The sequence below is a fragment of the Cibotium barometz genome, chromosome 33 (assembly GCF_041138505.1).
Source record: "Cibotium barometz isolate CiBa-2024 chromosome 33, ASM4113850v1, whole genome shotgun sequence".
In the NCBI taxonomy this organism is placed as follows: domain Eukaryota; kingdom Viridiplantae; phylum Streptophyta; class Polypodiopsida; order Cyatheales; family Cibotiaceae; genus Cibotium; species Cibotium barometz.
In genome coordinates, this window is record NC_141078.1 from 43,091,013 (window position 1) to 43,115,783 (window position 24,771).

General features: G+C 45.4%; 1 long non-coding RNA gene across 1 annotated transcript; it reads left to right on the plus strand.

Moving 5' to 3' along the window:
• The first annotated feature begins 1,853 nt into the window (after positions 1–1,853).
• LOC147619598 (uncharacterized) lies at positions 1,854–23,838 on the plus strand. The gene is made up of 5 exons (XR_015261918.1): positions 1,854–1,980; positions 3,128–3,225; positions 3,306–3,407; positions 23,257–23,326; positions 23,609–23,838. It is a non-coding gene; the product is annotated as an uncharacterized LOC147619598 (long non-coding RNA).
• Positions 23,839–24,771: the final 933 nt, after the last annotated feature.

Below are 24,771 nucleotides of genomic sequence, written 5' to 3' on the forward strand. Positions count from 1 at the left end.
CCTTTTTGTATTTTTGGAGACTTGAATTGTAAAAAAATATCTCATAAATACTCATGTGTGGGGGAAATAGGCCGTACACACGAGGGGGGATGATTGCACCCAATCTTGGGTGGAGTCGCGTACTTTGTGAGCTAAGTATTTTTTTAAATTTGTTTTTCTCTCAATTATTGAATATGTTGAGCATGTGGTGTTTGATGAATTTATTTGTTAAGTCAATTCTTGCAAGTTTCTTTAAATTCTATCTTCCTAGAAAATTAAATCCGTGACATTAGCAAAAAGAGAGAAGGATAGAGAGAGTGAGATAGGGAGGACAGAGAGAGTTGGCAAAGAGAAGGATAGAGTGAGCAAAGAGAGAGAGAGAGAGAGAGAGAGAGAGAGAGAGAGAGAGAGAGAGAGAGAGAGAGAAACAAAAAGATGTGAGATGGTTTGAGAGAGGAGAGGAGAGGAAGGGAAGATGGTAATAGATAGAGATAGAAAGGGAGGAGAAGGTTGGTGGTGGAGGGGGCTGGGATGGGCTGGGAGATGATGGTGGTGGGAATAGTTAGGAGAGATTGTTCAAGTAGAGAGAGAGGATAGCCAAGGAAAGCTCCCTCAGTGATCATCCCCCTTGTAAAATGGAAAAGGGAATCAAACTTTGCTTGTAATGTTTAAAGTCCCTTATGTAAGTTTAGCCTCGTGTGACAACCTCCCCTTATTGGCAAAAGAGTGTTCAAAAGTTCATTCCTTTTCATAGAGGGTGTGCTAGGTTTTGGTTGGGGTTTTAGTTGGAAGGACACAATTTCCCCTTATTGGCAAAAGAGTGTTGAAAAGCTCATTCCTTTTCATAGAGGGTGTGCTAGGTTTCGGTTGGGGTTTTAGTTGGAAGACACAATTTGCCAACTTCTCATTCCATCAACTATCTGCCTTTTCTTTTGTTTTTTCCATCAAGAAATGACCAATGTTTGGGAAATCATTTTTACTGATGATTACATCAAATTTTTCTTCATGGATTGAAGAGGAAATTGCAATTTGAACAAGCAGTTTCTTCACACTTTAATTCAAGGTATCCGCCTCCCCTCACCGCATGCTCACCTCCCCCACCTTCCCCTCAAATCTCCTCCCCTGCCTGCTTGCCTCCCCCACCTTCTTCCCACACCTGCTTCCCCACCTTCTTCTTGCCTGGTCGCCTCCTCTCCCCTCACCCTCATCAATTTTTTCTTCATGAATTGAAGAGGAAATTGCAATTTGAACAAGCAGTTTCTTCACACTTTAATTCAAGGTATCCGCCTCCCCTCACCGCATGCTCACCTCCCCCACCTTCCCCTCACCAAATCTCCTCCCTTGCCTGCTTGCATGTCCTCCCCTCGCCTGCTTGCCTCCCCCACCTTCTTCCCGCTTGCTTGCCTCCCCCACCTTCTTCTTGCCTGGTCGCCTCCTCTCCCCTCACCCTCCCTCCCTCCCTCCCCCCCTTGCACCATCATGTGCATGCTCGGAAGAGCAAAGTGCCTACTCCTCCACCTCTTGCACCATCATCTGCACGTTGGGAAGTTGTGCGAATGCAACGCGTTGGGGAAGAAGCCATTTTTTGGAAGCATGGAGAAATGCTATATGTCAAATAGCACCATATTAAGGAAGATCATGCGAGATTCATGGCAAAAAAACTATAAAATATCGTCTTATTTACATTAAAAACACTATATTGACTAGCTCCAAAAATTACGAACGCAAGAAAAAGATTTTGGTGCCCTATTTAAAATTTATAGTTTTAAAGGAGGAAAATATCCTTTTCCCATCAATTTGAGAAGGCTTTTTAGAAGATTGAACAAGTTCTAGGATTTGAAGCCAAGATTCCACTTACATCCATGCTGTTTAGGGCTAAATGGACATTAACAAAGACCCATTTGTGAACCATTAATTTAGAAGCGCTAAACAAAATCCTTTTCAAAAATCCACAGGCCGAGTACTTGCGAATTCGAAGAGGGGCGCGCGGACGAAGAGAAGGTGAGCTAGAACACATGGATTTTGAAACCCTGTTGGACCCTTGAGCTGTTCTTTGGCCTGTGTAAAATCAGTCAGTCAGGTGAAATGGTGCTCACTCTCCATCTCCATTGAGAAACCAGACGAGCACCAAATAACAGAAGTAAAAATGTCGGTAGAAATGAAACCCTAATAACAAGGGGATTGTGTATACAGGTTCATCAGAACGTAAATATAGATTTTTAAAAAGGGTTTTCTCTCATACCCAGTAGCTGGAAGTAATACACGAATCAGTAAGCTTTTTTTTGGGCACTGTCGTTTCTGTTTCTTCCTGGATTTTTATTCAGGACGCCTGCCTTTTAGTAAGCATTTACTCCTCTTGTGGAGCTTGCTTTGCATATATGTGCATCTTGTGGTATGCCCTCGGTTTGCTAGACTTAACCCTAAGGCGATAAGAAGATACCCTCAGCTGCCAAAATTGCTATCAACATGGTATGTGACATGTGCATTGGCCCTCAATGAAGCGGACCTAAGCGTTCATGTCATGTAGGCCTTGCGTGTGTATAGGCTTATATAGAAACACGGCGAGTCGTTTCTGCACACATTTTATCAATCATCATTGTGAGTTTAATCCCTAGCTTCTACTAGCATACCACTTCCAGATCAGCCATCAAAGCTCCCTTCATAGGAGCACATGGGTGTGGGGCTTTGCCATCTATTGTATCACTTAATAAATACTTTATTCCTCTATTGTGAAATTTGAGTTTTATGCGAGTAACTCCCATAGCAAGTGTCTAGTAGACTAGCTTCATGGTAACTCCCGTGGACCCGTGGTACATGTTGAACTCTATGGGTAACTCCCATGGAAAACGGCCAGCTGGTGACCTGCATAGTTATTGAAGAGTGTGGGGCAAAGAGAGATCTTCAAAAGTAAGTTTGAGGGTTTTGGTGTTGAGAGAGAAACTACAATGACTCTTGAGAACAAGATTTCTGAGAGTGAGAGGGACTTACGAGATTAATCATGTTGCCTCCTAAAGTATTTTGGAAAAGCAACACCATCACCTTTAGACAGTTCTAATACTATTGCATACAGTGCCAATTAGATGTATCACTTTGTTAAATTTTCTATATTGTAGTGAAATCTAAATGTTAACTGTTTTTGTCATTGTAGGTTTGGGTTTGCCAAGCAAAGCTATGGGGAAGCCCAGGCCGGACCGACCCAACATTCCATCCAATTTCAGGCTTGTCTTTGTCACTTGTTCTTGTGAGGTGAGTGTGCCCTTGGTTCTCATTGCTCAGATCTTCATGACACTAATCAGTTGTTTTACTTGCGAGTTTATTTTATGCAGCTTAAAGTTTATGGTCAATGTGTGGCTAGCAAAGTTCCATCCATAGAGCAAGGCGTGTGCTCAGCTGAGTTTGTGGCTTTGAACAAATGCATGCAAGAAGTGGTAAGCAATGATATGCAGTGGATATATTTTGTCTCTTTTTTATAAGATCCATCTATATGTGTATATAGTTACATGATATGCCCTAGAGGGGTCCTCAGTGATAGAGCTCGATCTATTTTGTGGGCCAGACGTCCTTGACCTAGAGCATCATATGAGGATCGAGGAGGTTCTTTGACACCATGATATGCTTCCATCATAGAGGCCAGATATTCTCTCGGCCATCAGATCCATATTGGCTTTATCATGGCCGTGTTTGACCCCTTTAGTGCTACTGGTCTCACTTGAAAGGTCTTCAGGTGCTTGAACCCGTCCCATCACAGACTCTTTTAGTGTCATCACATGCGACATCATCTTTGGTGGGAAATGAAGTTCTTCGATCGGCCCAAGAGTCTTGATCGCGGGATTGAGTCAAAGGCCTTACAAAAGTCCACACAGCAACACTTGACACATTGTCGGCGTGCCCTCATCTCCTCAATAAGAGAGAGAGAGAGAGAGAGAGAGAGAGAGAGAGAGAGAGAGAGAGGAAAAGAAATTACCGAAGGGTCTATGAGACCAAAAGTGATTCAGTGGTACCATGGATATACTGTTGAGCCATGGGAAACTAAGAAAAAGTAAAGAGAAAACATCTAACACTAGTGTATGTACTTGTAATCAGCATATGATCTTCTGTAGAGTGAGAAATGCTTGATCAGCTAATGACGATACCTGCCTCGACTAGAATTGATCTGATGGTAGAGGGAGTGTTAGGCCTATGTGATGGAAGCGTGCATAGTTGCATTCCGCACCCATACTCATCCGATGTGTACCTTTAGTACTTTCCGTACCACTCCATATGTACCGTACCTCATATGGATAAGGTCTTCGTACCAAATATGAGGTTCAATGTACAACACTTATTTGGCCCATTTTTTAATTATTTAGTCAGTGTTCATTGCTCAGTAGTTAATAGATTAGTTTTTATTTCAGTATTACCATCGTCTTTCATGCTATTTTTGTATGGATGCTAGATATCACACACACACACTGTGAGGATTATGTTGTTAATCCCTCATATTGTGTACTAATTACTACTTAAGTACTTAACTTAGAGAACAAGAGACTTTAGGAGAACACTTGAGAGAAGATTGAATTGAATTAAACTGAGTACAATAGGTCTCTTATTAAACTGAGTACAATAGGTCTCTTATATAGGAGATGAAGAGACACATTTGAAGAGGCATGTCCTTTGACGAAAGGACATGACCATAGACGAAAGGATACAACTTTAGGCTAAGGGATGTGTCTATTCGATGTAGAGGCACAACCATTCATCAAGGGATACAACCATTCGTCGAAGGGATGTGGCTATTCGATGAAGAGGTACATCCTTTGGCGAAGAGTCACAACCAGTCGAGAGTAGGGGTTCCCTTGGCTGGTTACTCTTTGCATCTGCAACAGGAATCAGCAAATGAAGAGAGGATCTGATACATACATACGTCACAATCGTGACATTCCCTCCCATTTAAAATAAAACCCATGTGTCAAATGATAGACATCCGTTTGTCAAACAACACCCATGTGTCAAATGATAGACATCCGTTTGTCAAACAACTCTTGAAGAAGATTAGGGTACTGCTGCATGTCTTCATCTGTTTGCCAAGTGGAATCAGACTCATCCAAATCCATCCACTTCACAAGAAATTCTGTAGTCAACTTTCTTCTTGTTTTCTTCTGTCGCACGTCAAGAATTACTTCTAGAACAAGGATAATATGGTCATCTTCAATTGCTGGTACATATGAAGATAAGTCTGGAACAGGCAAATCTCCTTGAACATACTGTTTGAGCCAAGAAATGTGAAAAGTCGGATGAACCTTCCCCCATGAAGGTGTGTTGGGGTAAAGGCATTATGCCCACCCTTATAGTGTGTACAAGCCCATAAGTTATAGTATATAGTACACTTAGTACTTTTAATGTACTAAGTGCACTATGTGTACTAGTGCAATATACATGTGTGATAGGGGAGTCACACACTCATCTTGATGAGTTGACTTATCCCCACAACTCTCTCTCTCTCTCTCTCTCTTGCTTCTCTGTGTATGTCTCCCACACTCTAACCCTAATTCTTCTCCCATTCAACTGGTATCAGAGCTTTGGTCATTCCCTCCCCTCCCTCTTGATAGCATCTCAGGCTGCATTTCAGGCTGTGGAGCAGGTGCTTACAGATAGCATCTTCGGCCAGCATAGAACAATGAAGCTAGACGGCTGCAGGGTGGCCAGCATAGAACAGTGAAGTTAGACGGCTGGCTTTCAGGTGGAGGCGGTGAAGGCAGCTGGGAGCGATGGCGTAGAAGGTCGCAGGCAGGCGAGCGAAGGAGTGCAGCGGCGTATTTCTGCGTTGAATCACACGCAGGCGTGTAATCGCTAGGCGAGCACGTGGCAAATAAAAGTCGGGCGCCGTGCTGGAGCCTTCGCGCACAACTGGAAACTCGTCACCGGCGATAGCGAAACTCGTCACCGGCACTCAGCCCATCGCACGTAGTCCTGGCCAAGGTGTAACAAAGGGCCGCCGTCACTGCCTACCCGAATGCCCGCAAAGCCGCGGGCGACAACAAGCAGGGCTTCGATTTCTCGGCAGATGATGTCCTTCCCGCCTACGACTTCTAGCCCAATACGCAGCAGCAGAGAAGAGCCAACACCCTGGAGCAGGGATCCACAAGCTGTAGCAGTGTAGCCGGTCACACAAGCTGGTGGTAGATGTAACCATTCGTTCGAACTAGCAGCAGGAGCATCAGCATCAACATCAGCAAGAAGCGCCCCCCCCCCCCCCCCCCCCCCTTTCTGCATCAGATTTTTGCAACAGCATCAACAAAAATTCAGCTTGCAAATCTCAGAGAAATTCAAAAATTAAGAGGTATTTGCCTTCAATTTTGGGAATTTCTTATCAATTCAATCAATTGAGCAGGTATAGGTGCCGAATTGCTCAATTTCTGAGCAAAATTGGCAAAATTGGGTGACATTGGTCACAATCAGGATCAATTTGCAGGAAATTGGATGTCAAAATTTGGGGCTTTTGATGTATTTGTGCAATTAAGCATTCATACATGCTGTATGATGTGAGAAATTGCACATTCGGGCAAAATTGCAGCAAATTGCACTGCAAATCAAGGGGCTTTTGTGTTGATTAAGTTGATTTGCATGCAGGCACTCGCAGTTGATGCTTTGGGCAACGTGTTGATGCCTGCCAAGCACTCAATGTGCCTGTAAATCAAGGGGCTTTCATGTATTTGATGTATATGTGGCGAGGGGGAAGCACTGTGAAGACTCTGGATGCCTTCATGTGCGTCAATGTACCATGTATGATCAGCAATTGATCTTATATCAAGGGGCTTTTCAAGATTTTATGCTTGTTGAGCTTGGCAAAGCAGCAGGCAAGACTTTTATGCCTTAAATCCTCAGAAATCAGCTTGCAGTCAAGGGGCTTTTGCCCAATTTCTGTTCGGGACTGTTGTATGCAGTGTTCGGGACTGTAAAAGTCTGATTTTCACTCATTTGGACAGCCAGGAGAGCATTTATTGCTACTGTACCTGCTGGTACAGATTTGGTACAGCTTTGTGCAAGTTTTGGCATGGCTGTACACTGATTTGAGTGAGGAAAAGGTTCAATTTCAGCTGCTGTACTTGCCGGTACAAGTTTGGTACATCATTGGTGAGCACTTAGTACTGCTGTACAGTACTTTGGAAGGGGAACAGAGCACATTTAAGGTGCTGTCCTAAATCTGCAGCAACCAGATTTTGGTGATTTCATCACATAAAGTGGGAGTAGAGTTGCATTTGTGCTTCCGCAGTGGGAGATAAAGCTTGGGAGAATAACTGTGAGCGCTTTGTGTGCTTTTGGTGCAGTGTTTGCACATTTTGCAGGGAGTCAGGCATTGATAGGTTGCATATTGCTATGGCAACCATAGGTGAGAGCTCTTCATTGCTTCACATCAAGAAGCTTGAAGGCTCACATAACTATGATATTTGGCAAACCTAGTGCTATAATGTGTTGCTCCAGAAGAAGCAGCACAAGCCTATCAAAGAAAGGGGTGTAATGCCGCTTCTCTTACTGCTGAAGAGTGGGAAGATATGGATGAGCTGGCAAGATCTACTATCATGTTGTCTGTGTCAGACTCTTTACTTTTCAGCATTCGTGAAGAGAAGACAGCTTGGGGAATGTGGCAGAGATTGCAGGACTTGTATGCCCAGCAAAGTGCCTCAAGCAAAGTGTATTGGTTGAAGAAACTCATAGGTCTTCAGATGAAGGAAGGGGCGTCTATGACAGTCCATCTAAATGAGTTTAATGGTATTGTCAGCCAGGTTATTAATCAAAAGTTGGCAATGGACGATGAGTTCAAAGCCACTTTTCTCTTATGCACTTTGCCAGAGAGTTGGGACACATTCAGGACAGCCACTAGCAATTCGAATGCTATGCTGTCATATGCAGATGTTTAGGGTGTTTTTCTTCAAGAAGAGATGAACAGGAAAAACAACTCTGTTGGAAAGTCCAATGCAATGAATGCACGTGGGAGATCCCAGCAAAGGGGAAAAAGCCAAGAACGGGGAAGGAGCAAGTCTCGCTCCAAAAAGGACTTGGAATGCCATTATTGTGGCAAGAAGGGACACATTAAAAAGCAATGCTACAAATGAAAAAACGATCAAAAAGAAAAGGGAAAAGGCAAAGACAAAGATGAAGCCAAAGATGTAAAGCCAAAAGGCAAAAGTGGAGTCAAGATTGATGAAGTCAATGTGTCACATGCAGGTGACAGTGAGGATGAGGTCCTATTTACGTCTTCACTTGATGCCCATTCACTTCTTACAGGTGGTCATGGTATGCACTCATGGATCATTGATTCAGGTGCCTCCTTTCATGTCACAGGTTGCAAAGACTTGTTTGTCAGGTATACTGCTGGCAATGAAGGAGTAGTTTATTTGGGTGATAACCATGCATGCAAGATTCTTGGCAGAGGTGATGTGAGGCTTGTGTTTTGAGATGGCTCACAGCTTATGCTCCATGATGTCAGGCATGTGCCTGAGATCAAGAAGAATCTGCTTTCTACTGGACAGCTTGATGATGCTGATTATGTTACCACATTTGGTCGTGGAAAGTGGAAAATTAGTAAGGGCTCACTGGTTGTTGCCAGAGGCTCTAAGGTGGACACTCTTTACTTCATGCATGCAGGTGTTTGTCACCATGCTAATGTAAATGCAACCGAGCTGCCGGAAATCTCTATGTGGCATAGCCGGTTGGGACACATGAGTGTCAAAGGAATGGAGCAATTGTCTCGTTTGGGTTACTTGCCTTCTCTAAAGTTTTCAAGTTTTCAGTTTTGTGAGCATTGTATATATGGCAGGCAACTACAGTGCCCCCACAAGAAAGCTCTTGGACAGAAACATACTCAGTTAGAGCTTGTGCATACAGATGTATGTGAGATGCCTCAGCTTTCTTTGGGAGGGGCAAAATATTTTGTGTCTTTTATTGATGATGCCACACGCAAGGTGTGGGTTTATCCTCTTCGTTTGAAGAGTGATACATTCTCAGTGTTTGAGAAGTTTGTTGCTCATGTTGAGAATCAAACTGGCAAAACATTGAAGGCTTTGCGTTCCGACAATGGTGGAGAGTATATGTCCAAACAGTTTCAGGACTTTTGTGATGCTAAAGGCATCAAGAGGGAGCTCTCTACTCCTTATGATCCTCCACAAAACGGGACAACAGAGAGGATGAACAGGACCATTCAGGAGAAGGTCCGTTCTATGTTGTCACATGCTGCGTTACCTCATGGGCTGAAGCTGTTATGACAGCCGTTCATCTTATAAACAGGTCACCTAACACGAGGCTTGGTGGGAAAGTGCCAGAGCAAGTATGGACAGGGAAGCCTCCGTCATACAAGCACTTGAGAGTGTTTGGTTGCGTTGCGTACGTGCACATACACAGGGAAATGCGCACCAAACTTGATCCTAAGTCTCACAAATGCATATTCCTAGGATATGGTGACAAAGGTGAAATGGGGTATAGACTTTGGGATCCCGTGAATAGAAAGATTATTGCAGCAATGATGTCATTTTTGATGAAACATGCATGTATAAGGAGCCTGCAAGGCAACAGGAGCCTGGCAGAGTCATCTTTGATGATGATGGACATCATGGACAACAACCAAGGGCTGTAAATCAGCCATTACAGCAGCAAAACCAGCCCTTAAATGGTGCTGAAAATGGTCCAAATGGACAGCCAGAGATGGCAGAAGATATCCCTATGGATATACCACAGTTAGAGGAGATACCGGGCATGATATTTCAGCCTTATGGCATGGAACAGGAGCCACCAATGGGTGATATGCAGGCTGGACAGCAACCTGCAAATGATGGTCATTGGGTACGGAGGTCCACTAGACCCTCCAGAGCCCCTGACAGGTTTGTTCCAGGGGTTGACTACTTGATGCTTACTGACTGTGGGGAGCCCTCATGTTATAAGGAGGCTTTACAGAGGGCAGACAAGGCTCTTTGGGAGCGTGCCATGAAGTCAGAGATGGATTCTCTGCAGAAAAATGGAACATGGAAGTTGGTGCATTTGCCTGCAGGCAAGAAGGTTTTGCCATGCAAATGGGTTTACAAGCTCAAAGTTGCACCAGATGCAAAGCCAAGATACAAAGCCAGGTTAGTGGTTAAGGGCTTCAAGCAGGAATATGGTGTGGACTTTGAGGAGATCTTCTCTCCAGTGGTCAAAATGACCACACTTAGAGCTGTGTTAGCTTTGGTTGCACATGATGATCTGGACTTGATTCAGATGGATGTGAAGACTGCTTTTCTTCACGGTGATCTCCATGAGGAGATATATATGCAACAGCCAGAGGGTTATGCAGTAAGTGGAAAGGAGAAGCTTGTATGCAAGCTGAAAAAGAGTCTCTATGGGCTCAAACAGGCACCAAGAGAATGGTATCATAAATTTGATACATTCATGAAATCCCAGGATTTCAGGAGAAGTGACATTGATCATTGCTTATACACCAAGAAAGCTTTGGATGGCAGTCTATTGATCCTCATCTTGTATGTTGATGATATGTTGATTGCTATATGGCAGGCAACTCCAGTGCCCCCACAAGAAAGCTCTTGGACAGAAAGATGCTCAGTTAGAGCTTGTGCATACAGATGTATGTGAGATGGCTCAGCTTTCTTTGGGAGGGGCAAAATATTTTGTGTCTTTTATTGATGATGCCACACGCAAGGTGTGGGTTTATCCTCTTCGTTTGAAGAGTGATACATTCTCAGTGTTTGAGAAGTTTGTTGCTCATGTTGAGAATCAAACTGGCAAAACACTGAAGGCTTTGCGTTCTGACAATGGTGGAGAGTCAATGTCCAAACAGTTTCAGGACTTTTGTGATGCTAAAGGCATCAAGAGGGAGCTCTCTGCTCCTTATGATCCTCCACAAAATGGGACAGCAGAGAGGATGAACAGGACCATTCAGGAGAAGGTCCGTTCTATGTTGTCACATGCTGCGTTACCTCATGGTTTTTGGGCTAAAGCTGTTATGACAGCCGTTCATCTTATAAACAGGTCACCTAACACGAGGCTTGGTGGGAAAGTGCCAGAGGAAGTATGGACAAGGAAGCCTCCGTCCTACAAGCACTTGAGAGTGTTTGGTTGTGTTGCGTACGTGCACATACGCAGGGAAATACGCACCAAACTTGATCCTAAGTCTCACAAATGCATATTCCTAGGATATGGTGATAGAGGTGAAATGGGGTATAGACTTTGGGATCCAGTGAATAGAAAGATTATACGTAGCAATGATGTCATTTTTGATGAAACATGCATGTATAAGGAGCTTGCAAGGCAACAGGAGCTTGGCAGAGTCATCTTTGATGATGATGGACATCATGGACAACAACCAAGGGCTGTAAATCAGCCAGTACAGCAACAAAACCAGCCCTTAAATGGTGCTGAAAATGGTCCAAATGGACAGCCAGAGATGGCAGAAGATATCCCTATGGATATCCCACAGTTAGAGGAGATACCGGGCATGATCTTTCAACCTTATGGCATGGAACAGGAGCCACGAATAGGTGATATGCAGGCTGGACAGCAACCTGCAAATGATGATCATTGGGTACGGAGGTCCACAAGATCCTCCAGACCCCCTGACAGGTTTGTTCCAGGGGTTGACTGCTTGATGCACACTGACTGTGGGGAGCTCTCTTGTTATAAGGAGGCTTTACAGAGGGCAGACAAGGCTCTTTGGGAGGGTGCTATGAAGTCAGAGATGGATTCTCTGCACAAAAATGGAACATGGAAGTTGGTGCATTTGCCTACAGGCAAGAAGGTTTTGCCATGCAAGTGGGTTTACAGGCTCAAAGTTGCACCTGATGCAAAGCCAAGATACAAAGCCAGGTTAGTGGCTAAGGGCTTCAAGCAGGAATATGGTGTGGACTTTGATGAGATCTTCTCTCCAGTGGTCAAAATGACCACACTTAGAGCTGTATTAGCTTTGGTTGCTCATGATGATCTGGATTTGATTCAGATGGATGTGAAGACTGCTTTTCTTCACGGTGATCTCCATGAGGAGATATATATGCAACAGCCAGAAGGTTATGCAGTGAATGGAAAGGAGAAGCTTGTATGCAAGCTGAAAAGAGTCTTTATGGGCTCAAACAGGCACCAAGGGAATGGTATCATAAATTTGATACATTCATGAAATCCAAGGATTTCAGGAGGAGTGACATAGATCACTGCTTATACACCAAGAAAGCTTTGGATGGCAGTCTATTAATCCTCATCTTGTATGTTGATGATATGTTGATTGCCGGGAAATCTCGTAAAGAGATGGATGCCTTGAAGAAGAGGCTGCATCAGACCTTTGATATGAAGGATTTGGGTGATGCAAATCACATTTTGGGTATGCGGATACTTCGGGACAGAAATCAGCATGTGTTGTATTTGTCTCAGAAGGAATACATTGGCAAAGTTTTGCAGAGGTTCAATATGGAAGGGGGGAAGAAGACTAGTACTCCTTTGCCTCCATATGTGAAACTCAGTGCTATGGACAGCCCACAGTCGGATAGTGACAGGGCTGATATTCCGTATGCTTCAGCTTGTGGCAGTCTCATGTATGCCATGGTTGCTACCAGGCCGGACATTGCATTTGCAGTGGGAGTGGTTACTAGATACATGGCCAACCCTGGCAAGAAGCATTGGGAAGCAGTGAAAGGTGTCATGAGATACCTGAAGGGCACAGAGGATATGTGCATCTGCTTTGGCAAACAAGATGCATTAGTGCATGGTTACACGGATTCGGATTATGCCGGTCATCCAGATAACCGGAAGTCTACTACCGGTTATGTGTTTACATTCACAGGAGGTACTGTGTCATGGATATCTAGGATGCAGAAGTGCACTGCCTTATCTATTACAGAGGCCGAGTATATTGCAGCCACAGAGGCTTGCAAGGAGGCATTATGGCTATCTCGGTTAGTGGTTGATTTGGGTTATACAGGGGATATTCCATTGTTGCATTGTGACAGTCAGAGTGCCATTTAGCTAGCAAAGAACCCTGTCTTTCATGCAAAGACGAAGCATGTGGATGTGAAGTATCACTTCATCAGAGAGATGATAGAGAACAAGCTGATTCAGCTTGTCAAGATTCATACGGGTGACAACCCGGCTGATCTGTTGACAAAGAGTTTGCCTCCAGAGCGGTTTGCTCATTGCAGACACTTGATGGGCATTGGATGAGGCCAGTTTCAGCCTTGATATGACCTTGTATATTATCATGTACATGCTGATTTTTTCTTTTCCTTCATTTAAGGGCACTTTGCCTTTAAGTGGGAGGTTGTTGGGGTAAAGGCATTATGCCCACCCTTATAGTGTGTACAAGCCCATAAGTTTTATAGTACATAGTACACTTAGTACTTTTAATGTACTAAGTGCACTATGTGTACTAGAGCAAATATATATGTGTGATAGGGGAGTCACACACTCATACTTTGTGAGTCGACTTATCCCCACATGTCTCTCTCTCTCTCTCCCTTCTTCTCTGTGTGTGTCTCCCACATGAAACCCTAATTGTTTCAGCTGAGCTTCTAAAGCTCCCTTCAAGGTCCACCCGAGATGTAGGATGGAAGGAACAGTTGCTGGAGAGGCAGTAACGGGATCCTCGTACTCGAAGTCGGGGTCCTCCACTTCCTCGGGATCGTCCTCAGAGGTTACTTCGTCTGCTTCCACTTCTTCGTTTGGTTCCGCCAAAGAGCTGGGCACCGGAGATAATGGAGTATAATCGGAGACGAAGATCTCGCAGTAGAATGTCAGAGGAGGGCGCGTGGAGGAGATATTGCGGAAGCCATCCACACTACACTCTAGAAGAAAGTGTGCCAACTGAGGGTACCGTGACAGGAAGTACTCGAAATGAGCAAGGTGTAGTGGCTCACAGGTGAGGAAAATAGTCCAGATCGCCCAACTGTCGGGTTCGGTTACATGCGGGCTGCTGACATGTATGCGGTACACCTGTGAGGCCGGGGCTAGTGGGATAGGACAGTCCGGGAGACTTGGAATCCACCCAGCATCGGCGGAAAGTGGCACCGGTTCCGGAGTGGGGGCACGAAGAGGGCTGTGTTCGGGAAGGAGAGCCTCGGGGATCTCGTCGATGTAACTCAAGTAGGGGATGTGCATGTAGGGCTCCTCCGGAAAATTGTTCATGAAGCATGCACGTGGATGGTGAGAGCGCACACACAGTGTGGCGTGGGCAGAGCCGGGAGAGAGGATGAAGGTGAATGTGCAGTTGGCGGCATCCTGATAGCCCGGGGGGGGGGGGGGGGGGGGGATGGTCGCCGAATCGCCAACGAGAGAGGGGGGGGGGTGCTTCACACTCGCGCACACCTTTTAAAAGAAAATGATTAGAGGCCCAAATGCCACATAGTGTGCCCTTTTTTTTTTAATTTTTAAAAATGGCTTAACGGTGACGGTGGCCTGGATCACGTACCCGACCGGAAGAGGGGGTGCGCCGCTTCGAAAAGGCGCCGCCTGCTGCATCTGCACGATGCGAAGAGGGGGGGGCGATCGATACTCAGCAGCGAGGGGCGCTCAGGGCCGGCAGTTGCACGAAGCGAGGAGGGGGCTCATGGCCTGTAGCGAACGAAGCGAGGAGGGGGGTTGTGCGCTAGGTCCGCCATCGCTCCATAACTTCTATACAACACACGTGTGGGTTGTCGAGGGGGGGGAATGCTGCAAGGCAGCAAGGACACAATGGTGGATCAGTAGGAGCTTCTCTTGTCCGGTTGCAAGTAGAGGGCTGTAGGGATCTTTGGTATGCATCATGAAGCTGTGAAGATAATTTGCACGAAGCTGTGAATCAGCAAGATCATTGTATATATAGCATGTTTTGGCGATATGTAGTAGATTAGGAGAGAGAGTAGATTAGGTTCATCTCTCCTTCTCTTTTGTGTCTTTGCTAAACATAGGATTAGCGTTAATCTTCTTTACTTAGTGTTAATCATGAACACGCTTCCGCAACGCATGTTACAATTGTGGGCTCTCATGTTGGAGCTAGGTGATGGAGTTTGATGTGGATGCTTGTACCATGAAGAAATTTGTGTTGGCTCTCTAAGAGGTGTCCTGTCGAGACTTGGCATGTCTCTCAGCGCGTTGCCTTGAGTACATCATCTTTGTGTCATCCGAATTCTGATGTCATGTGCATGATAAATGCCATGGACATTCTCAGGTGCTGGTCCAGAAGAGTCAGCCAGATAAAGAGTATGAACTAGATAGAGTTAGGATTTGAGCACAAGATACAGAAGAGGACAAGTGTGGACTCAGAGCAAGGCTTGAAGGGCATGAAGAAGGTGTCTTGATAGTGCGTTAGAAGCAAAGATAGGCTGTCGGCTGCTCACAGAACTGGTCGGCTGAACCAGAGGACAAGGCGACAACAGGCGCATCATGATCAAGGAGGAATATCCAGTCGGACAGCGCTGAAGGGGTATTTAAAGCATAAATGACTGGCTGACCAGCAGTCGGCCAGTATACCAAGTGTCCCAGAAGACTATAAAAGCCAAAGAGTGCTCATAGTTTGAATCATTCAGTCCTTTAGGGATTGGATCCTTAGGGTCCAAGTAGGGACCAGAATTTTGGTGTTTATCACCCTTTTTATAAGACAGCCTAGGGCTGTAGCAGAGTATCCTTTTTGTACTATATGAATATACTGAATTTCCAGCATATCTCTCTCTCTCTACTCTCTCCATATCTACATTTTGCATCAACATGTTTCTAGGAGTGTTTAGGGCAGAAAGAAGACTCCCAGAGCTTCCGCGTGTTACAGTGGTATCAGAGCCTTCTTCAAGTGCAAAGATTCAGCAAAGAAACTAGAATTTTTTCTCGCTCGTGTGGTTGGTTTTCAGACGCCGGTGAACTCCCCTTTTCGGAGTGACTCTTGTCCCTGGAAGGACGGTTGGTTTTCAGCCTCCGGACGTCTCCCACACAGATAGTGGATGGTCAAATTGCGTTCTGGAAAGGAAGTGCATTTTCCTGCTATGGCGAGCTTCGACGACAAGAGAGACCAAGAACCATGGGACCAGAGTGCACCAGGCAGCCCAGCTAGGGCACCAAGCTTGAGTGTTACAGATATGTTCCAGCAAATGATGCGAGCAATCGCAAACCAGACAACCAAGTTGGACGAGCAGAAGGCGGAGATCTTGGCTCTGGAAGAGCGTGCGTGTTCTCGAGCATCGCGTTTTCCATCTCCTCCTCCCTCTCCTTCCGTATCCCAGATTCTAGATCCTCGACACAGGGACCCTTTCGCGGGGTCACAGCCGCAGCCGAGCTCTTTGCTTGAGTTGCAGATGCATGCATTGGAGATCCGACAACCTGAAGACGAAGCCATTCGACGCGTGGAGCACGAGCGTTACCTAGCAGCTTTGGACGCCAGATTGATACCGGCGGCGCCCTCGAATCATTTTCTTGAGAAAATGAACTTCAGTAAGTATAATGGTAAACTCGATCCCACAACTCTCTATTCATGGTTACATCAGTTTGAAGCTTACTTTGCCACAGTTAGAAAAACAGATACTGACAGAGTGATCTTAGCCAGTTGGTACTTGGAAGGTGAGGCCATTCCTTGGTGGACTCAGTGGGCTCATGCCCACAACAGATTTTGTATGGCAGCTTATGTGTGGGACGAGTTTGTCCGCGACCTTAAGTAGCGGTTTCTACCGCCCCACTACCTTGAGCGACTCGAAGATGAGTTCAGGGGTGCGCGTCAAAACGCGCAACCAGTCCTTCACTTTGCCAATAGAATTTCGACTTTATGTCTGCAATTAGGCTTATCTGATACGGACAAGAAAGGGCTATTTTTGTATGGCCTTGACACGCAAATCCAATGGGAGGTGCGTATGTTTAGGCCAGCCACCTTCGAAGACGCACTCTCGCTTGCACAAAGTGCAAAAATGAAGCATAATGGTGGCAAGCCCAAGACTTCCCAGCCGGCTTCTCCCAAGGCTACCGCCTCTGGGGGCAAAGGCCTGAACCAGACGGGGTCTTCCCCAGGAACAGAGCCCGGGAGCATTTGGCTCCAAGAACTCGAACAATGCGTCTAAGCTTACTCCAGACCAAAAAGCGGAGGTAGGCAAGACAGGTGGCAAGTTGAGTGCTGAGGAGCTTTCTTAGTACAAGGAGGAAGGTAGATGTTTCTTTTGTCATACAAAAGGACATACTTCTCGGGATTGTCCTAAGAAGCCTCCAAAACCCGTTGTCGCTGCCTCCATAGCTTCCGTGGTGAGCTCAGCTCCCACACAGACCCCAATGGCGACCCCTAGTTTTTCAAACCCCGATGCTTCAGTTGGAGCAATTATTAGCCGGGAGCTCGAAGATAAGCAGAAGGGCGCCCATGACCAGGAGTATGAGCACAACGAATTGCTCAAGTCCTTTGGCTACATAGGTGGCCAGAGAGTCGTTGTCTTGTTTGACAGCGGCAGCACGGAGGATGTGGTCACGGAACAGGCCACTAGGTGTGCTCGTTTTGACTTGACTTCGGTGGACAAACAAGTTGAGGGTTTTAGCACAGGCATGACAACGAGCGTCAAGTATGAAGCTCTAGGTGCTAAGTTAGTTATTCAGGGCATAGAATTTGTGTGTGATTTTATGGTTGCTCCTCTCGTAGGAGCAGACATAATTTTGGGTATTCAGTGGTTTCACAAGTTTCTTCTAGATGTCAAGTGGGACAAGCACACGTTCTAGATCAATCGGAATGTGTCAAACGCCCAGTGACCATTAAGTGTGAGCTAGAAATTCCAAACTTTCTGCTCATAAGCCACTTGCAGGCTAAGTGAGCAGTCAGGGAAAGGCGCACAGTGTGTGATGATTTACATCCAGACAGCCCAGACGGTGGCCAGTGCTTCCGAGAAGTTCTCGGCTCTCCATGAAAAGTTCTTGAAGATTTTTCTTTGGGACAGCCTCCCTCCCCAGCTCCCCCCGTCCAAACCGGAGGACCACAAGATTGACCTCCTCCCAGGCTCGGAACCCCCGAGCAAGTTTCTGTATCGCCTTTCCAAGGCAATGGAATCGGAGTTGGACCGCCAACTCCAAGAATTGTTGCAATCTGGCTTCATCCGCCCCAGCGTGTCGCCATTTGCAGCACGGATCTTATTTGTCAAGAAGAAAGATGGGTCTTCCCGTTTGTGTGTCGATTATCGTGCACTCAACAAGCTTACTATCAAGAGCAGATTCCTGATGCCTCGAATAGATTATATTCTCGAAAGGTTGAATGGAGCAAAGGCGTTCTCAAAACTTGATTTAAAGAGTGGGTACCACCAGGTGCAGATTGTGGCGGGGGACATCCCCAAGACAGCCTTCCGTACGGAACGGACCCACTATGAATTTGTGGTAATGCCATTTGGCTTGACGAACGCCCCAGTTACATTTAACCGCATGATGATGCGTGTTTTCCGGGATTTGATTGGAAAGTGTGTGTTCATATTTCTGGACGACATACTGGTATTTTCGGCTACGGTTGAGCAGCATGACATTGATGTGGAGAAAGTCCTTAGGTTGCTGGAAAGCAACGAGCTCTACGTCAATGAAAAGAAGTCGGAATTTTATCTGTTCCAGGTGCATTACTTGGGATACATAATTAGTGCCGAAGGCATTCGACTGGATCCGGCTAAAGTGACCGAGATTGTCAATTGGGAAGTACCTCAGACAGCCTATGACATTAGATCCTTTGTGGGTATATGCTAGGCATACTCCACCCACATCGACAAGTTTTCTGACCTCTCGGCAGATCTCACCGATCTGCTAAAGGGAGTGAAGACAAGAAGGCAAAAGATTCGAATGACTCCACGAGGCATTCAAGAACCTCAAGGTGGCTTTATCAGAAGCGCCTTGTTTAGCACTTGCCTCGTGGGACGAACCATTTCAGGTGATCACCGATGCGAGTAACATCGCAATTGGAGGTGTATTGCAACAGAATGGTCATCTAGTAGCTTACATGTCTCGTAAGTTACTGCCCGCAAAGAAAAACCACTCAGTCTATGATCGTGAACTCCTAGTAGTTATACAGGCCTTGAAACATTGGAAACATTTTCTGTATGGCCGTGACTTTGAGGTTCGCACTTACCATTAGGCATTACATTGGATTCAGACAATGCCAAGTGCACAGTGGAGTGATCGACAACACCGCTGGAGTCAGATATTCCAGCAATTCGGTGGTATGATTGGGTACCTTCCAGGAAAGGCCAATCCAGTGGCCGATGCTTTGAGCAGGAAGGGACAAGTGACTGCGATTCAAACCACTAGACTCGATCTTGTTGGTATAGGACTAGATGACATGAAGCACACGTATGTGGATTCTGAGGAATTCGGTACAGAGTGGGAACAAGCATTGGATGCCACAGGACCATGCCACTTTTTGATACGTGATGGTTGGCTTTTCTACAAAGGCCGACTGTGTGTCATGAAGTCGTTCAGGGCGGCACTTCTCCATGATGCCCCATGACGCCATTACAGGTGGTCATAGGGGCATGAATTCGACTCTGGAGAAATTGGAACGGCAATTTTATTGGCCAAAGATGAGGCGAGATGTGTTTACATATGTACAACGCTGGGATATTTGTCAAAAGGTGAAAGCTCCTCGTGGAAAGAAGATAGGGTTATTACAGCCCTTGCTAATTCTTGAGGGTCCTTTCCAAGATATTTCGATGGACTTTGTCACGAATCTGCCTCCCAGTCCGAGTAAGCGTAATACGCAGTGCTTAACTATTGTTGATAGATTTAGCAAATTCGTTATGCTTATTCCTTGCAGGGCCAATGTGACCGTCGAGGATGTTGCCCAGTTGTGCATTTGGCATTGGTACCCGATTGGTGGGATTCCTAGGACCATAGTGTCAGACGGAGATGCCAAGTTTACCAATCATTTTTGGAGGGCATTGTTTGATAACTTTGGTACTAAATTGAATTTTTCCAGTGCATTCCACCCACAGACGAACGGCCAGACAGAGATATACAACCAGTTCAAACAGCCTATAAACAGTGCCCATCCCCTCTTTGCACAGGTGCCTAATGCCCAGCCAGCCATGAGAGAGTGCGCAGCATTTAATGGGATTTTTCCAGCATTTAATACTAAATTTACAGTCGTGGGACAGAATATTGCTGGCCACTTGGATTTACAGCTGGCCTTCTGTCCTTTATGGAGTAGTATAAATAGGGAGCCCACAATCCCATTGTTTTATCTCAGATTTCACCAAGAGCTCAAGCATACAAGGGCTAGACAAGCCAAGGAGGTGCTAAGCAAAGGGGTGAAGGACTGCAGGTCAAGGGCAGAGTTTTCTCAGCCAAGAAAGGTCAAGATTTTTGTATTTTCTTTTCAGATTTACATCATTCTAATAAAGTAAATACACCATCCGTGGTGGGGGGACCCTATAGAGGGTATTTGGGACCCAATACGGTGTCCTCTCCATCTCTCCCTCTCTCTCTCTCTCTCTCTCTCTCTCTCTCTCTCTTTTCTGCACATCTTCATTCAATTTGTGCGTTAATTCCATCGCGAAAAGAGTGCTGATTTCTGAGCATTGAAGTTACCGATCTTCTCCGAAGCTTCCGCATGTTACAGTGGTATCAGAGCATCAGGCTCAGCAAAGCTAAACACTAAATCAGTCCCATATGCTGGTGTACAGGTCCAAGGTACAAGAAAGTACACGGATACGAAGCCCAAGGCAAGGAACACAGAATCGGGAAGAGCTCCCAGGAGGTTTGTTGGTGGTGTTCCATTGAGCCAAAGGGGATGGCAGTCTTGTGAGCCAGATGGTTCTCGGGCAACGGTCCCAAGGGAGGTTTACCCTCCAAGGGTGATGTGAGATTGCCAAACTCATTTCTCGGGAAAGAAGACCAAGACAGTGTTCAGAGTCGAGGCAGGAATGGGTTGTGGACTAGATGGAAAACAGATGCATAGATCTTAGTCTGTGTGACAGAGTGGTTTGGAGACCGGGCCGGGCTTTCAGAGAAAAGGGTTGCCAGGGATGGATGACAGAGGGACTTCGGGAAAAGATTTGGGATGATGACAGTCATTGAAGAGTAGGTTGGAATCCCGTCATCAAGTTTAGCAGAGGGGGATGTCATGTGCATGATAAATGCCATGGACATTCTCAGGTGCTGGTCCAGAAGAGGCAGCCAGATAAAGAGTATGAACCAGATAGAGTTAGGATTTGAGCACAAGATACAGAAGAGGACAAGTGTGGACTCAGAGCAAGGCCTGGAGGGCATGAAGAAGGTGTCTTGACAGTGCGTTAGAAGCAAAGATAGGCTGTCGGCTGCTCACAGAACTGGTCGGTTGAACCAGAGGACAGGGCAGCAGCAGGCGCATCGTGATCAAGGAGGAATATCCAGTCGGGCAGCGCTGAAGGGGTATTTAAAGCATAAATGATTGGCCGACCAGCAGTCGGCCAGTATATCAAGTGTCCCAGAAGACTATAAAAGCCAAAGAGTGCTCATAGATTGAATCATTCAGTCCTTTAGGGATTGGATCCTTAGGGTCCAAGTAGGGACCAGAATTTTGGTGTTTATCACCCTTTTTATAATACAGCCTAGGGCTGTAGCAGAGTACCCTTTTTGTATATGAATATACTGAATTTCCAGCATATCTCTCTCTCTCTCTACTCTCTCTCCATATCTGTGTTTTGCATCAGCATGTTTCTAGGAGTGTTTAGGGCTGAAACAAGACTCCTAGAGCTTTTGCGTGTTACATCTGATGCCAATGCATCTCTGATCCTTATATTGTATCACCCATGCAAGTGTTCGGAATCCCTCCTGGAAAAGGCATTGGAATCTCCCCTGCCTTTAATAGTGGTCCGGGTAGTTATACATACCGTGTGCCTCGTCCTCTACCTCCCCCGTGGTACATACTTCACATATTCTCTTGTCCCTGCCCCGAGGCGGTGAGAGGATACCCTAAGCTTGCCAATTGCGATAGCATAGCATGCGACATGTGTTTCTGTATGAACTTACAATCTCACTGCACGTATAATGTCATGTGGTACTGATGGCTTACTTCTAATCATGCATGACATCATCATCACCTGTAGCCTCTCTATGTTCCTCCACCTCTCATCCTTCCCTAGGCCTGGCCCCTAGAAGGTTGCACTATACATACTGGTGGTGGTACTTTAAGTGTCAAAGAGCCAACACTTAGTATGGGGCTCCTAGAAAAGTGAATGAAAACAGTGTCTCTCCAGATGGGAGCCTCTCTATATAAGAAAGATAATCGTGTGGTGACCACACAAGATGTGTTGAAGACCACAACCTTAGTTTTGTCCAAATTGATCATAAGGTCTCTCTCCTTGGAAAATCTGTCCAATGCATCTAAGTGTCTGCAAACCCTCAGCTGAATCTGAGATCAAGACAATGTCGTCGGCATATAGCAATATGGGCACTAGAGTTTGAGCCTATGGTGAGCATCTGCCTCCAAAAGGGTCCACGAAGGCTGCAATCTGATCAGGTGAGAGTGGGCAGCCCTAATTAACCCCAATAGTGCTATATATATCTCTTGAGAGTCCACCAGTCTTGGCCAATTACTGCCTCATATAGTGCCATCACACCTGAGATCATCTCATGAGAGCTCCTGGAAGTGTTCTATCAAATGGGATTGGGGGATGGAGTCAAAGGTTCTGTGGAAATCCACAAAGCAGAAATACACATCTCTTTGGGGACGTCGCCACCTCTATGAAAGCCCGTAAAGTAAAGATATGGTCTAGCATGGAGAAGTCTCTCCTCAAGCCTGCCTGGCTTGATGCTCTGTGTCCCATCCTGTGTTGGTGGTCCAAGAGGGGGGTGAAGGCTTGCTGCTTCACAAAGTTCTTTGTTAAAAAGACTCGCGAACGGGAGCTAGCATATGGTGCCTGTGGGCCAAGTATTCTGTGGGTAGATTCTCATGATCTTTTGCTCTCCCGTTAATGCAGTTTTTGAAGAGCCCTAGTAGCATCGAGAGCATTGAAGAGGTAAGATGATGTGGGCTGAGGAATGTGACATTTGTTGGGTATAGGTTGGTCTGGCCACATCATACAACTGTCGTAAGGTCATGATGATGCTCCACTGTGTGTGTTCTCTAGGCATCATCATGATTCATGAGCTTACATTGATGGTTTGCATGTGTATGTGCTTGCATAGATGATAGATTGATTCTGTTGACTTGGTTCACAGCTTCGGAGAATTTTTATTGCATTGAGAATTGGGTACATACAATACTTGTTTTGTAGAACAAGTGAAGCCATGCTTCTTTTTCTTTCTTCAATAAAGTAAGAGGATGATAAGGTATGGGAAGGCAAGGTATAGTTTCTACTTTTGAGCTAATGGAGAAATATTTTGTTGCAGCTAAAGAACAAAAAGTGATAGGAGCATGGAATGAGCGTAGGAATGGGATTGAAGTGCATTTACTGCACAGGTAATTTTATGCAGCCTTATTTTTAGACTAATGTTGTGGATCAACAGGCCCAGGGTATGCTGATCACCACTTTATTCAAATGAACCTATCTGTTGTAGGCTTTGGTGCTTTATCATTGCCGTCTTCTATATTGAGCAAAGTATTGGTCATCTTTCCCTGTTTCCAGAATGTTTAGAGCCCAATCTGCATTGTCATGCATTAGGGCAACAAGCATGTCTGAATAACGAGCCTTGTCCTAGTAATATCATATGAGTATATAAAATCATTGTTGTGTTTGATCAGGTTTTTCATGGCGCGTCACTTGGCTTCCTTACTTTGAGAATACAAGTGTGCTGTTGAAGATGGTCTTGTTTATTTCTCTTTGGATGGAGAAATTCTGGTAATGTTTGATAGCTGGGATGTATTGATGCCTTGTGTTAGGCTTTTGTTCCACATTTTGAGCAGACCTCCGAATACAGCGGATAGTCTACCATTTTGAAACAGTGGAATGTGATGGGACCTTGTTGTGGTTATATAAATAGGCCTCCTAAAAAGTTTTTACAGTAACTTAATTATTTTTCATGTCTTCTAGTGGGCTAGATCACAGTGACATTCACTAGTGATGATTTCTTTTTAGATTAGTTTCCTAGTAATTTAATGGGTATGCAATCAGTGTTGTGTTTGATCAGGTTTTTCATGGCCTGTCATTTGGCATCCATACTTGGAGAAGACAAGTGTGCTGTTGATGATTGTCCTCTTTGTTTCTCTTCAGATGGAGATACTTTTGGCCATGTTTGATAGCTGGGCGGTATTGATGCCTTTAGTACAAATTTTTGGAGCAGACCTCCAAAAACAGCAGATAGCCTGCGGACGTGTAAATAGGTCTCCTCTAAAGACATTTAGTTACTTACTTCACATCATACTTAAAATGCTCTAGTGTCTAGAGCTAGACTACATTGACATTCCCTAGTGATGGTTTCTTTTTAGATTAACTTCTTTAGCCTTTTGTGTTTGCCCTTCTGTTTGTTCCTTTGTGCATGTGTGCCATTCATTAGAGCTCACCAAATGTGGGGTGGTTTTAGGGCCTCATCGCCAAGTTTTGTCAATGCCTTGCAAACCGCAAAATAAAACCAGATTCAAGAATACTATAATCTCACCCAAATGGCTAGTCCGACTTTTAGACTTTGTAGTAACTCTGCTTGGAAGAACCCATATCAGATTTTTTCAGGGTTTGTGCTTTATGAGAATTAAAGTGTTGGTACCTCAAAGTTCTCTATTGTTAGATATAGAATGGAAATTACTTGACATGAAGTGGGTACAGATCTTGAGAGTTTTTAAGACCGTGTACAAGGAACTGTGGCTGTGTGTGCATGTGTAGGTGTGCCCTCCCGTGTATAATGGGTCGTGTGGCATGTATGTGACTGGGTGTGCACGGACCATCACACTACATTTGAACATCACATCAC